Source organism: Vanacampus margaritifer, chromosome 9, assembly GCF_051991255.1.
Source record: "Vanacampus margaritifer isolate UIUO_Vmar chromosome 9, RoL_Vmar_1.0, whole genome shotgun sequence".
Classification (NCBI taxonomy): Eukaryota; Metazoa; Chordata; class Actinopteri; order Syngnathiformes; family Syngnathidae; genus Vanacampus; species Vanacampus margaritifer.
This window is the reverse complement of record NC_135440.1, coordinates 11,912,743-11,925,980: the sequence shown is the minus strand read 5'-3', so window position 1 is coordinate 11,925,980 and position 13,238 is coordinate 11,912,743. Positions and strand designations below refer to the sequence as shown.

General features: G+C 40.7%; 1 protein-coding gene across 5 annotated transcripts in view; it reads left to right on the top strand.

Moving 5' to 3' along the window:
• Nucleotides 1–541: 541 nt before the first annotated feature.
• LOC144057609 (growth factor receptor-bound protein 10-like) overlaps nucleotides 542–13,238 on the top strand; it is a 75,227-nt gene continuing 62,530 nt past the window's right edge. For 2 of the 5 annotated variants that reach the window (XM_077575391.1, XM_077575393.1), the window contains exon 1: nucleotides 2,610–2,918. The gene's annotated coding sequence lies outside the window, so the exon portion shown is untranslated. Of the gene's footprint in view, nucleotides 720–2,609; nucleotides 2,919–13,238 lie in introns of those variants that run through there. The other 3 variants (XM_077575390.1, XM_077575388.1, XM_077575389.1) reach the window with 2 other exon arrangements.

Genomic DNA, 13,238 nt, shown 5'->3' with positions numbered 1-13,238 from the left:
CGATTCAGCTCAGCTTTTGCGGTTCACACTCACACCTATTGGCAATTCATAGTATTCACTTAACCTTAACATGCAGGCTTTTGAAAGCCGGAATACCTGGGTGGGGTGGGGGGGGGGACTGATCTCAAAATTCAGATCATGTCATCTATCATAGTCCAAGTGAGCGCGTTGTATCTTATACAAAGCATGCGCTTGGCTCTTAAGTGAAAGATAAATTATGAATAGTAAAACCCTTTTTGAATTTCCACTAAAAGCGCCTCCATCCACTGTCCTGCGGGACACGTAGTGAAAGCCTTTCAGCGACTGCCTTTGCTCATGTTACACAGCTTTGTTGTCAGACTTGGAGTGATGGACACAGTGACACCCACAACCAGCAGGGTGTTGTATTGACTTTGTTTTCTAATGTTTTATAGTCTACCAAGTAACTGATCAATCAACCGAAACAAAAGGCCTGTGCTGTGTTGAATGTTTGGGGAGGTGGAGTAAGCACAATGTGTGTTGTGTTTATGTCTCAGCGTCAGTCTCACAGCAAGAAGGCTTTGTTTGCATAGTGGCAGACAATTTCTGACTGACATGATATGTGTATGTCTGTGTGAACATCTCCCGTTTGCTATCTCACATGTGTAACTAGGTTTTTTTGAAGACATTGGAGCGACAGTCCTAGCACCCTGCTGTCCTCAACCAGACGCACGCCTCTGAGGACTCTGCAGACTCTCACGGTGCGTTCCCATCCAAGTGCACCTTGCATGAGACAATGCGTTTGGGGTCAAACCCATTGACACATTTTTTTCCATTCATTGACCTTCCATTAAGTATAGTATGTATTTGTGAATCTTGATCATATGAATGTAAAATCACAACACTATTCTCAACCATCCAATCATAGCCATGTAAAAAAAAAAAAAGTAATCTTCCTAACTGGTATTAACCAGTTTTCTCCTCCAAAGCAGTTTATACTGAATTACAACAACATGTCCTAATGTAAACCTCTTGATGTTGTTCTCAGTCACATAAACATCAGAGGAGTCTTACGCAATACCCCTATGAGGCTCAGACAAATAAAATCTCAACAGTGCTGGGAAGGTAACTTTGGAGCGGTGAGACATCCCCCACCCACACCACCACTTGTGCAATACCTAACGCATGCCACTGCCGCTGGTGTTTATATTTCTGAGTTACTTCCCTTTTAATTCAGAATACCCGTAATAATACCCTTATCATAGGTTAACCTTCATTTAATTTAGCTAGTTTTTTGGTTCAAAACAAAACACTTTGTTTCAAATTATTCCAAACAGGAATTGCCGGGAAGAAGAGCAATGTGAGACTGAGACACCTCCTGGATCTAGCCAACAGAACACATTTGTGGTCATGTGACCACATTCAAAACCCTCCCATTTCACTTCAGCCACAAAGAAGACCTCATGATGCTGTGATAAGCTTGTTTTATTCACAAAAACGTTTTTTTTGTGTGTGCCATCTTTCTGCTACGGCTATCCGAAGGAGAAGAACTTTGCAAACATAGTTAGCTATTAGTACTGTCAGACACAATGGGTTGACGTCCGCTTAACTTCCACAGCTACTGTTGTTTGTTAATGCTTGTTGGTGTTGTGTGACTGTGTCTTTGCTTGTATAAAGCACATTGAGTTGCCTTGTGTATGAAATGTGCTATAGAAATAAAGAAAACTGCCGTAATTGCCTAGTGCCGTGATTCCGGCTGCTGCTGCTTTGCTCTCACTAGCTTTTGCTAGCTTCTCCTGCTAGCTGCTGTTGTTCGCCGCTCTAGCTAGTTGTTGTTAACCGCTCCAGCGATTTCTTGCTAGCCACTCTTGCTAGTTGTTGTTAACCGCTCCAGCGATTTCTTGCTAGCCACTCTTGCTTGTTGCTCCTGCTAGCTTGCTCGCTCACTCGCCTTGCAAAGTGTAGTCTCTCTGAGGCACCGTAGTGCACGTGCTTCCATTTAATTGCATTCTATTAGTTCACCACTAGATGACACTAAATAATACATACTGTCTCTTTAAAATAAAGGCCTAAGTCACATTTTGGCAATTTTTTTTGCCTTGAACATCTCCCCAGGATGTTGGTCACCTCTGCTTAAATCGGCTACATTCTTAGTTAAACAGAAAATCCAATACTTTGCATGAAATTTAATTATTCATAAATATAATCACTGTATATGCTTCAATTTATTGTTTCCTGGAGGGGAAAACTAAGACCATAATTTTAGGAAGGTGATTTTTTTCCTTTACTTTATTTAATTTAAATAATTTAAAATTTTTTAAATAAATGTAATCAACATTTTTACTTTTATCTATCCCGCCATCCATTTTCTTAACCGCTTAGTCCTCACAAGGGTCGCTGGAGCCTATTTTTACTTTTACCAAAGTTAATTTATTCATTTATTTTAAAGCATCTGTGGTTCTACTTAAGTACAGTGTGAAGCCTTTTGCCTCTTGTGGTATCTTCTAAGGTCAGCCACAAACACACAAACAGAACAGAAGTAAAGTAATACTGTACTGTAAAAAGGAGACGCGAGGACACGCCCTTATTCCCAGTACCGCGAACGCAACATAATCGGCCCTCGCTATGGAGCTCACTTGGAGGGCGTGGTCAGGCCTCAAGGGGCGGAGAAGCCTGCGTGCGCGCGAGCTTGTGATCCTTCTTGCTCGCGCGCGAGCCAACGCGTGTATGTGTGTCGGTCGCGTTTGGCCGCTCGGGATGATCAGACTTGGGAGTCTTCGCCGTCGCTACCACTTGACTCCTTTCCTACGTGTGTTCCTCGCCTCCTTTCCTCTCCACCTCCTCGGCCCGGGAATGTTGACCACCGCGGCCTGAACCGGCACTGCTTCCCGGTCCCTTCACCTCCACACGACCGTGCGTGTCCGTGAGGGTCGTAGCCTGGCTGGCTGTGATTGTGTGAGGTGAGTGCCTGCCACCGGACGAACACGTTACAGTCCTCCGGTCCTGACTCACGGAGAGATGTCAGCTTGTGGTCCAAGTTGAAACTGTTGTCGGCCGTTTAAGTTAAAATAAACTCTCCTGTCTTTCCACACTATCACTCTACTGTATCCTCGCTCGTCCTGGACACTTGAGTCCGCTCGTTTTTGGACTTTTATGTTCACCTTGACGCTCCATTCATGCCCGCTTCGTGCACGCTATTTAGAGGCGAGCAGCGTCCGCCTGCCAGCATGTCATATTGTTGACGATTGCGTAACATCAGTCAAGAGTAGCAGTAGCACACACGGGCAACTTTTTGCATCCAGGGGGACTCCTAGCTGCGCCCTCTCAACAGTTTGGCAGTGATTCCCCTGTGGGGGGCGGTTTCGAAGGAATTGCCTGCCTTGGCTAGACGTCCCTGAATGGAATCCTCATATTAGTGGGACGTTGACTGAGTTTCGTTTTGATGTAAGCATCCCTTTCAGCATCTACTGTCATTTGCAGATTTATGATGCAGTTCTGTTCTATTTTGATGGACAGTATACTTAAAACACAAAAATCTATCACACTATTTTTGTGTAAGTAGTCGAAGGCCTGCGTCAGTCCCATTTTGGGCTAATAGGACATTAACAGTTAACACCAAAAGTGTGTTACTTATCAGGTCTTTTCCTGTAACTGTTTTAGTCGCAGTCACTCCCGAAAATCTTGCTGCAGAAACAACTACATGTACCAAAGCAGTTTTGAAGGCTTCATTGCTTGATTTCTCAACCCTAGTTCACACATGGGTTGGTGCGTCAAAATCGCATGTAGTGATGAAGCAATTTTAAGTACTGATATTTTCCTTCCCTTAAAAGCAGCTTTCTTCTTCTTGGAGGCTCTTCATCTCTCTCATCATTTGGCCTTTATTTTATTAGTAGTCATTTTTTTTAAATACTGCATCATGTAACCATGATGACCGGAGTGCCATATGTATAAAGGCAAAGACAGATTCATATGGTTAATCAAGATAAAACCTCTTTCAGATGCTGATGATCAATCAAATATTTTGTGTTCACGCTCTCTTATGCCAAGTATCCCACGTACCGATCCACAGTCTGTTCTCTACAATATACCAGGTGTGTCAGAGTTTCAGTACTGGTATCACAAAGGTTACGATTTCAAAGCCATACTACAAGTGATCCCCTTCCACTTGGGCCAGATGATCAACCAGTTCACCAACAAAGGCCTTTACTGTGGCTTTTGCTTGGGTCATTGTACAAGATGAGTGGAAAGCTGTGGCAGGATCACTTCACTGCTTCACTGTGCTGACACATCTGCGCACAATGCCCTGAGCATCTGACAGTTCCTGACCGAGAAGAACATCACCATGCTGGTTCTCAAGCTTATTTGGATCATCAATGGGCCCCGTTTTGAAGATATGGACGATGGCTGTGATGATTGAGCTGTGGATGATCCTGTAAGAATCCCTCCGAGACTGCATAAAGCGAAGTATGCTAGACGCTAGTGTGATTTACTTCAAAGGGGAAAACTTGCTAGTAGTTTGGATTTGAAATGCAGTATCATTAGTGACACCAGTCATTTTCAGATACACCTCGTTTACTCAGTGTACAGGAATATACAGTCGGGCTGTCTGAACAATGAATCAAATACAAATTAAAATTGCAATGTAGTCGGATGCAATTTTCAAATCGTGAAGGCTACAATTTAGAAAAAAAACAAAGTCAAACTACATTTATTCAAATGATGGGCATTATTTTTAGTATTTATGTGTATATTTTGTAGTATATTTATTTAGACTATATATGAAACAGTGTTACTCCATTTCCCACAGATTTGAAATCTACCTGGGTGGGTGGACTCCTGTGGGGGTGTGGTGGGAGGATGTGGGTAATAAATTGCGTCTCCTCAAACCTCATGATCCACAAGTGAGTGACGGCGAACTAATGTTACATGCAGTATATCTTGTTGTGACATGTTTTGTGTGTGTGTGTCTTTTTAATATATCTTTTAATTAAATTTTCTTGAAATCTACTTTGGTGGTGACCAGTTTACTTGGGTGGCCCGCCCAAGTATTAACATGGTGTGGGAAACCCTGTACATGAAAAGTTGAAGTGAAGCCTTTGTTGTAATTTGATTCATGTCTTAATTTGTTTGGTAGAATTTTGTGAAGTTGTCAGTGAACGCTTAAGCCTGCAAGTCAAAGTGATAATAAGTTAATAACTTTATGTGGAATAGATAAATATAAATTGTCTTTCTTAATATTTAATGGTTCATATACCTTTATTTTAGGGTAAGCCTGACCTACAAAACCTCAACATTTATATAAAACCTGCTATTGTTTTGCAATACAGATTAATTCATAAAAAAATAACAGGATATTAAATCACAATTGCAATATTAATGGGGGGGGGGGGGGGTTGCAATTATTTGGCCACTGCATTAGGAGACCCTGTACTATGCAATAGCCATAATTTTTAATAGATTGTTATGAATATTATGTTTTTTGTTTGTTTGTTTGCAACCAATATTATCCTCATAACTTATATGGCACCGGTGACTTGACTGGATGGCCTGTAACTACATTTTTAGGTCAAATGCCCTAAGCCATGTTTCCAAGAAGAGGTTTGATTGACTGTACAGTTTGGATTAGGTAAACCAGGATCAGGCTTGTGCTTCCGCTATGGGGTGTGTGGCAGTATAGCTGTGTCTTATAGGGAAGAAGGCAGTCCCATTACTGGATAAAACAATATTTGCGCTTAATCACAGCAGACTTAAAGTCATCTTCATGAAGATCAAGACAAAAAAACTGTAAAAAAAAAATGTATTACTGAGTCAACAGCATAATGGTAATTTTAGTTTTTAAATACAATAATTGCCTCAACAGTTCCTAAGCATTACAGAGGGCTACACTGCTAGAATATTTTTGAAATTTTGAAGCCATTTGGGGAATGGCTTTAAGACAGCAGGCATACAGTTTTTGGTTAATGCACTTAATTGCACAGTTAGCTAAGCCTTGTCGCTCAACCAGGTCCCTGTCTTTAGACTGCTAATATTTGGCGTATCAGGTCAGCGCTCTTTTATCTTGAGCTTCCTTCTTCCTCTCAAAAGGTGTTGCCCTAAGCAACACTGCTGACTTATTTAATTTCTCGTCCTCCATTTTGCACATCTAACCCAATATGTGACCAAACCCAGAAAACAGGTTAGCAGGTTTCCTGTGCATGCCGCAATAACTAGCAAGATAACGGGGTTGATGACATGATTGTTTGTTTGATGTTAAACCCGCTTGGGGAAAAAAAATCCTTATGACTGGTTTCCTCGGACAAAAGGTACAAGGCTCGAAATGTGTTGTTTTGCTCGACAACATTTGCTTTTGATGAAAGTCCAAACAAATACAGATGGAATAGAAACGTACTCTTTGAAAAAGCAAAAAAAGCATGCCACTTTTAAACGAATGCATGAACATCTCTGTTGGGTGGAAACGTGACAAACGGATATAGCAATAGCAATATAACAAATGTAGCAATATAGCACCTAATATATATATAGCACCTAAGATAATGGATAGCAGTAGAATGCTTGTTAACCCCAAACATACAGTAATCACTTGAGATAATGTAGTTGCATAAGTCTGCACACCCTCTTAAACTAAGAATGTACTGTGTTCAAAATTAACCAATCACATGCAACCTCATGTTAAATGGGAGTCGGCACACACTTACCACCGTTTGAAGTACCTCAAATTAACTCCATTTAAAGTTGAAATGTTGTATACATTTGCTGCTATTGTTAAAGTTACATCACATTGTCCAAAAGAGTCAGTCAGGAGACATTTTCAATGTATTATGGAAAACTGAAGACGGTCAACGTCAAGTTGAGAAAATATGACGCGAAAGTGACATTAGAAAAAACTGGGCATCCCTCCAAATTTGATGAAAGACAAGAAACCTGGTGAGGGAGTCTGCCAAGAACCCGACAGCACTGTTGAAGGAGCTGCTGGCTTGTACTGGTGGTTTCATCTTCTGTTAAAGTGAAAATGAAAAGTGCCAAATGTCAGTCAGTGTTAACGCAAAACCTTCAGAGTTTTGCTAGAAGGCAACCCCCCCCCCCCCCCAAAAAAAAAAAAGTTTGGAAAAGCCCACTTAAGCAGCTGAACTTTATTTGGGGTTTATCAGAGGCACGTGTGCTGATTCACATTTAACATGAGTTTGAATGTGTTTGGTTAATTTTGAACACAGCCACATCCCCACTTCTAAGACACTTTGCCCACTTGTGGAACCACATCCTCTGTCGTATATTTTTACTTCCCCTGTTGAAAATACTTAATTTTCATATCCGCTTTATAAGATATACAACTGTATACTGTAGTTATCCCTCTAACCACATGACTAGTTGGCAGCCAGTGACAATCACTTGTAGCGTGTTTTGCTCCACCCTTGACATGCGCAGAATTGCGCATCAAAGCTTATTACTTCAACTGTTACTGAAACTTAATTTCAATTAGGTGGCCTGAACTCAAAAAGTCAGTGACAATTAGTTAGAAATAAAAAATGAAGAACACTTGAGACTTGAGCCATTGCATCAAAGCAGACCGCAAGATGGATATGGAACCTAACTGAATAAATTGTCAGATCAGCTGACTTGTAGCAAAATCGTAGCCTCTCAATGCACTTTTTTGGAACACGTTCTCATCCGAAACCAAAGAGGATTTCTCTCCCTGCCTTTGCCCATTAATTCCCCATTGAGTTGAATTACGTTGCGGTCCCATTCCCATCCCTCTGCGCAAGGCGGCAGCTCGATTTGTGGTTTGCGCTCACCCCCTTCGCGCCAGGCCTTCTATTTCAAGTCAGTGCTCACTAAGCACGGACATGATGGGGCATGAACTCTGCAAAAGACTACAGGCTGCCAAAAGGCTGCTGAGTGCACATATTGCTCATAATTACAACCCGTTGAACGTATACTTGTCTTACTGCAGCATTCAGAACACGAGTGTTTCGTCTTGATAAAATGTATGAACCGAAGAAAATTGCATGCATAATTTGTCACAGATGCAACCGAAAATATTTGAGCTAGTCTTTTGGCACACAGGTATCGTGTGAGGACGACTACTCTTGCTCTTCCTTGTATGCAAGTACTTAAAGGCACCATAAAAGTGGGGGAGATATCCTATTAACTGGTATTGGAGCTACAAGTATAAGAGCTTGCGCCTGTGCTCTAGGCAGCATTCCATTGGGTCTTGCGTCAGCCAGCAGTCATTCAGCACTAGTTAGTCTAGGCTTATACACTGTTAATACCCCCCCCCCCTCCCTGATGTAATGACACCATTAACCCAATGCCTGCTGGGGGACCGCAGCACAGTTGATGTATGTCAACTGACTGCATCTAGAAGCGACTCTTCTCTCTGCAGCCAAATTCTCAGGTGGACTGTCCATGGATAGAATGTAAGCCAGTGATAGCGAGCGCTGCAGTGTGTTTCTTGGCTACGGTTTGGCCCAAGTTGCATAATCAGACTCTTTTATGCGCCTCATATAAAATGTCTTTCCTGAGTTCATTTGCCAAATACTTCACTGTTGTGAAAACCACTTGTCCATCAGCCTACAATGTTTCCACTGTTTTGAAACATATTAAAGGGAAGTCAACCCCTAAATTTTCTTTACACTAATATGTTCTATGCCTTCCCACTAGTCTAAACACAATATTCTGATTAATATTGTTTCTGTGGAATACGAGTTAAGCAGGAAAATCCACCCGCTTTATCCTTCTCAGGGGGCAGCCATTTTGTCACTTGCTGTTGACTGAAAATGACATCATAGTTGCTCAGGGTAACGACCAAGCACGATTCACCTGTTTTCTGAAACTGAGTTGTGGTTGGTTGTGACCTGAGTTACTGTGATGTCATATTCAGTCAACAGCAAGTGGCTAAATGGCCCAAAAAATACACACACAAAAAACAGGAAGGTTTTGCTGCTCAACGGGGCCCATACAACATTATTGTAAATTTCAGAAATGCTTCTAAATATATTAACTCATTTGCTCCCAAAAACGTATAAATACGTTCTATTTTAAAAATGACCATGCTCCCAAAGACATATTTGTATGTTTCTTTATGCTCGAGCATACAGAAGGCTTTGATGCAGCCTATGGACTGAAGAGAATGGTTGAAGCAGTGGTAATTACAAAAACGTCCTGCAGTTCGCTGCAGAGTATAAGAGATCAACCAGGGCCATGTTGCAACAAGCTGTTTCGCCCACTATTTTAAACAGATTTGTGAATAATGATGAAACTTAGCTGTATTGTAATGCTAATTGATGCAAAACGGAAACAGATAGAAATATACTTTTTTTCCTGATGAAAGAGGAGACTCTAATCCTTATTTTGGTGGGTTCCACGTTTTATGGAAATAGATCACAACATTCTGTGGCCTTGCAAAATCAGTCAAAATCCAGTAAAACAGCCGGGAGCAAAGGGGGTTGCTTCAGTGAAAATGGCTGGGAGTGAATGAGTTAAATATGTTTGAGGTTTTTTTTTTTTTGCTACTAATATATATTACTAAATTATGGAGACTGAGAGTAAATACAGATAGCATTAGCGTAAAACTGTTATTCACCATTTCTGTGTCGTGTCTATGTCGTGCAACCAGCCTGAGTCCAGTTATTGTTATTTTTATTAATAGCCCATAGCTAATGATAGGTTATACTCGACTAGTTCAGTCTGAGATGAACAATGTTGATTCCCAGACAGGTCTATGTTTTCTGGCTCAGACTTGGATTCTGGCTCTGGTAGCTCAAAAATTTAGGGATGCGTAGGAGAAACAAAGTTGCTCAACAAAGTAGCATTTCAACAAAGTAGCATTTCTGATGTCGTTGTGCTATTCGACTTAGTTAGGCCGGGTTGTGGTTTCTGCGCACTCGGCAGACACACCCACAGAGTTTGAGAGGATTTAATGGCTTCATTTTTCACAATTTTGAGGCCTCCTTTTTTATACTTGGTCAATTCTTTAGCTTTCAAATTCGTCAAGGTTGTTAACAACACTTTTCTAAGTGTACTATCAAATTTCAAAAGTATATATTTTGTAATTTATGGGGCACTTACTGCAAGTTAACTATTCAAATTTGAGCACTCATCAATGTCAAATCTTTATACGATAAGCACCACAAAATTGTTTTCATTGTATTTCAAAGATGTACAATTCTCAAGAGGATGGCACAGACCTATAAAAACCAGACCTTTGCTTGTCTAACCTCAAGAGTGTACAATGGATCAAGTTTCTCACTGTCTGGTTTTGGTCCAAATATGGCTGAAACCAGAGACTGTGTGAGAGGCGAGAGATATTGCCTTCGTTTCACAGGTAACTCAACACTTGAATAGTGTCCTTCGAAACCAGATGTATGCGTGTCTTAAAACAGCCCCCCTTCAACAAACCAGGTTTGTTAGCATTTCTAAGACTATAAGATAAATCGAGTTGCCATTCTTTTATAGTGGTCATACATCCCCAGCCTCTGCTAGACAATTTGTACTTAAATTACTTGTTGGTGTTGATAGTGTTGCTTCCAGTTTGGATGATGTAAAAAATGGAGGTCATCCAACATGACCATCACTTTACTGTATTTAACCTTTTGTGGTTGTGTCAAAAAGGCCAAATTGATGTAAGCTAGCTAAACCTTCGGAGGTCACCAATACCCCCAACTTACAATACTACAAAATTGCGCCCGGGCCCAAAGCATTCATCTTGCCATTGCATAAGACTGCTTCAACCAAAATCCTCATCCAATTAAGATCCCAAAAGACCTTTCTCCATTGACTGGTGCTATTCAGCGTCCCCCGGCATGACATCAGGCCCTCTCTTATAGCCCCACTTTACGCTGCTGCGCTCAAATAATGAAAGCTGCCAATTAATGACTAATCAACATGTGCAACAAGCACATCCAGTGAGGAGTGACTGCCATCTAATCTGCTGATTAAAACAGAATACAGAGATGCTCTGTTCAACGTGCTCTGTTGCATTGCAGACGGAATAACAGGCAGCCCACACGCATGCATCCACACTCGCACCAGCACACATTCTGCTGAAAGTTGATAGCTGGAATTAAATGTCATTACAATAAAATTCTCATTGAGCCATGCATGTTTAACTGTAGTGTGCACAGGTTTTTTTTTTTGGGTGATGCAATCTGATTCAACCCTCGCGGATCCTGAGATCCTCAGGCACCGGCCTTCGAACTCTTCCTAGATTGGGGATTAAATCACACAGTGAGGCTACATTCAGCCATTATGGTGAAATAGCCTGCCAGAAGACATCGGGTCCGCAGAGACTGTTGAGATTTTCAAGAGGAGTGCTCAAGACACCTTTTTAGTTTAGCTTTGCTTTTATTTATTTTTATTTTTATTTTTTTTATCAGGAGAGCTCAGTATTGTTCATTCGATTTGACATCATCATTGCTCTACTTTTTTTAAAAAAACAAATAAATTAAAAAAAATTAATAAATGTTTTTTTTTTATATATATATATATACATATACTGTATATACATATACACACATATATATATATATATATATGTATATATATATTTTTTTTTCGTATGTGGGTGTGTATGTGTGTGTGCGAGCGTGTGTGTATTCATCAGTTCACCTAAAGCCCATTAAAAAAAATCCCATACTAATAATATAATATAATAATAAATTGCCAAATGCAGAAACATCAATGTAAGTTATCACGATGTAGTGGCTCTCGCTAACAGACAGAATTAAGTAACCAGAATTAGGTTAAAGACCTAAAGGCTTTGCTTTTATTTTGTTGGCGGTGGGCTGACATCCCTCTCCGTGTGGATGAGCTCCCCATGGGTGCTTTTCCTCACGTAGTTTCTCTGTGCCCCACCATGTCTTTAAAAAAACTAACATAGTTGTCACATAGTGTGTGTGTGTGTGTGTGTGTGTGTGTGTGTGTGTTTGATTTGAATCGATTGTTGACTGCCCCTTTTGAATTTGAGCTCAAGGCTGGTGGCAATCAGAGTAACACGATACATGCACCACAGGCAATTAAGCTGTTCACATGTTCAATAGTCTCATCACATAGCATAGTTCTTCTATAGGTCATGTTGGCATACAAAGCTTTGATAACTCCCAGCATCACCCTCCAATATTTTCATTGAAAGTGTGTAACTAATTTAAACATATACACTGCAATAATTGACCTACCCTCCTTTGGGGTTATGGTACGGTCAGTACATTAATTTCAATGGGCTGTAGAAAAGACTCCACACGTTGACTTGGATCTGTGCCATTTTTTTAATTAAGGTTATGTTTATATTCTGGTGCTACAGAGCTGCAGATTTGAGGGAGGGGCGAGTGGGTCACCCATGGGGAGTAGGGTAAGAGTTTGGAGAAAAGGGAGTTAGGGATGTGGCATAGTGGTGATGCGTGGGATAATAGTGGGAGTTAGTGAAGTGGTTGTGACCGTTGTGTGGGCTCAGGTTGGTAGATGTTGGGAATGAGTGAGTGGTGTAACTTTTTTTCAACATTGTTACAATAAGTTCATTTTGAAAGTTGCCACTTTGTTTTCATTCCTTTAAAATTAATCATCACTTTGCTAGTTACCTTTTTTCTTAACCTGAAATTAGTCATCTTTTTTGAGTCATGTGTTAAGAATCAACGTAACTCACATTTGAGTACATACATGATAACGCAATGATGGTAGTTCCTGAGTGTTACTACGCTTCTCCAGGTTGTCACAATAGTTTCTGTAAGGCAAAGGTCTGGAGTGCAGGTTAAATTCTTTTGTTCGCGTTTTTATGAGTAGCATCAGTTCTCAAAGGTGTAAAATGCCTAATTGTCTCTATATGTGTGCCTGAATATTATATGTCAGGCAACTAAGGGGAGGGGAACTGGGGGGTTGCTGTATCATACATACTTTTTCACCCAGTGCCCGATACGGAAAAAAAATGTGTTCTGTGCATTCCAAAGATGACTGAGCAGAGCTGAACAGCCCAGTGTTCAGCTGTGTCCAGTCCAATCAACTGTAGGCAAGTTGAGTAAGATGAACACATTTTGCAATTATATACACAAAGAGAGAAGTTGACACAGCTGCACAGCTGAGTTGGAGCTGTTTTTTCCCCCCTTCAGTTTATGAGAATAAAACCTCCCGTGCATGCAGTGGCGTTGTCCCAAAGCAACACAGTTTGTTATTTCAAACTAGATATCATTTGACTGGTAATTCAGTATTCTTTTTTTCTTCTTCTTTGTTTTTACCTTATAAATCAGGTACTGTTTCCCCAATATTTGTTCTTCTGCCATTTGAATGACTTTAAT